Genomic DNA, 2,500 nt, shown 5'->3' with positions numbered 1-2,500 from the left:
TCTAGTCATTCCAGCTATCGTGGGGGCCAAACCTTCACACCTCTAGCGGACACGCTCCAGTGACACTGCCGAATGCTTCTCAAAATGCTCGATAATCGCTCGGGCAGTTGTGCTTATTTCACCAGAGATCACTACCGTCCGTCCGTTCGGTCGGTCGTTCGGTCGGTGGCTGACTTAAAGACCTCACAAAATGCGATGAATTGGCGCGACCGTGCCTCGGCGCTCGCTCGGGCCTGTCGGCACGGGAGTTTGTAATTAATTTTCTTAATCACATTATCATCCGAGCTTCCGGCGCTTGGTTCGGTGAAAGTCCCGGGCCCGGATGGTGTGGTGTATGGCATCGTGAGGTGACGCCCGGCCCCCCGGGGGCTATCGTCCACTGTGCATACTTTGGTTTCCCGCGAGGCAAAACATGAAACGTCGATACTCTGGCAGCCACCGAAAGCTGTTGATACAATCCGGACGCCGAACGGAGGAAGGTCCTGTTGGTGCAAGGAAGCGTCGACAAGACAAGCAGAAGGCAGAAATCCGTGGTCTTACGGCTGAACCAAAGCAACGGCTCAGTGGCATTCCAGAACCAAAAAAAAAGAAAAGAAAAAAAAGAAGGAAACGAAAGCAAACGATAAGAAATGGAATAAGCCGGATTAAACATTCCATCTTATCGTGAGAGATTCAAATTGGGAATCTCGTGCTCCTCGGCGCATTAATACCGCTCCCTTCCAGAGGGGGCTGAGGGGGGCAGCAGAGGAAGACGAAATGGTCGTCCGAGGAATGATTCGAGACATCCTCGGCCGACTGGCTCGACAGGTCAAGTGTTTTCCGGGGGCAGAAATGGAATGGATCTTCTCGCTCGCCTCACTCAGCTGATGATCATGCCGATGATGATATTGCATTCCATCGCTATTTTATGACCATCTCTTGTGAGTTCTCTCTTTCTGTCTTTCGGGTCTCTGGGGTGGTCCATGCCTACAGGTCCTCGTCGGCTTCTGTAGAAACCCACACAGATTGCCTTCAATTGACACGGGCCAGCTTCTCGAGTGATATGCAAACTTTCGTCTGATGAACTTATAGAGACAAGGAAATACTCCAAATTGCTTTTCAACACTTTTGCTCAGATACTGTCTAGTGTTGGCCTGTGGAAAGGGATGCCCAGGACGGCCACGCACCATACACGGAGAGAGGGGGCCAGAGATGGCTCGATATTATAAAACCCGGAAACCTCAAGTGACCTCGTCGCCCCTTTTTCTGGTCTTTTGGTGTCAGTTAAATGTTGAACAACTCGTCAAGGCGCACTAGCTCCTTGGGCTTATGTTGCAAACAGGGCTCCAGAGCTATAGAAAGGAACACAGAAACTATAAACACGACACCGTATAGGTTGGCCACCAACTCAACAAACCTTGGTCTTAAACAAGACATTCACTAGCACCAGCTGGGCCGTCAACCGCCCCAAACCTCACGTACCAGGAGCCATCTGGAGCAATGATAAAGCGCCGTAAGTCTACGCCTGACGTCTGGGAAATAAGCTCCTTTCAGACCGAAGCGACCTTCCTCCTGCCCCTTCTTCCCGAGGGTCCAATTAGTTCCGTTTCGTAACAAAGAGAGCCACGAGCGTTCCGACGCACAGGGACCAGGAACATCGGTGAACAATTTAGTTCCGAGTGAATTCCTGCAAAACGCTTTTGTACATTCAGCCGCACAATGGTCTACCGCACTCTGGCGGTTGTCTGTTGTCCCGCAAATGGTAAGCATTGGAATGGCATCATACAAATTGACTGACAGACTGCCGGAGAGCCCACGGGTCGCTACTTCCATTGACGCTCGCTGTCCCGCAGTGCTCCCGTCGCATCTCGCATCAGCTCGGGAGCCATCAAAACAATGTTCAGCCACCGGAACGAACACTTTGGATCTGTGATCGGAATTCAGCAAATGGCCACACCACTACACGTACGGTTCGTGTCGGGCTAATGTGCGAAAGTGTCACTAATATGTCCTAATCTATCATTCCATTACTGGTTTGCTGGCGTTTTCATTCCAATTAGCTTCCGATGTCCTTCCTCGCCTTTGGTTGTCCACCACCACGCTTAATATAGAGCTGTTGTACTTTTGTGGAAAGTTTGTTAAAATACTGTCACCACTCTCTCACTCTCTCTCACTTTCTCTCTCTCTATCGTCCCTATCGAACTTTGGTCCAACCTCTACGCGGTGAGCCCCCATCGTATGACGCGTTCGTTGGAGAGGGCTAAAGGGGCCCAAGACCCAAGAGACGCTGACGTGGCGGTGTGCTTTATGTAGGCCGAACTCGCCCCCATTACATCTGCCATTTTATCGGTTCGATCGGTCCATTTCGGGGCCAATTTTGTGCGAGATCCGCCACGGCATAGGACACCGTTCCGCTGGTCCGCCCGTCCCACAACTTTTACGCCTGCACGACGACAACGCTCCCCTTTCCAGTCCCCCCAATTGGCCCATTACGATTGCTCTGGGCTCGGAAACCGATGGC

The 2,500-nt window shown here is 51.7% G+C and overlaps 1 protein-coding gene across 1 annotated transcript in view; it reads left to right on the top strand.

The window, feature by feature from the left end:
- The window catches only part of LOC126576971 (uncharacterized), a 44,547-nt gene that overhangs the window by 2,704 nt on the left and 39,343 nt on the right, over window positions 1-2,500 (top strand). The window lies entirely within an intron of this gene.

The sequence above is a fragment of the Anopheles aquasalis genome, chromosome 2 (assembly GCF_943734665.1).
Source record: "Anopheles aquasalis chromosome 2, idAnoAquaMG_Q_19, whole genome shotgun sequence".
Taxonomy (NCBI): Eukaryota; Metazoa; Arthropoda; class Insecta; order Diptera; family Culicidae; genus Anopheles; species Anopheles aquasalis.
This window is presented reverse-complemented; position numbering and strand designations above follow the sequence as displayed.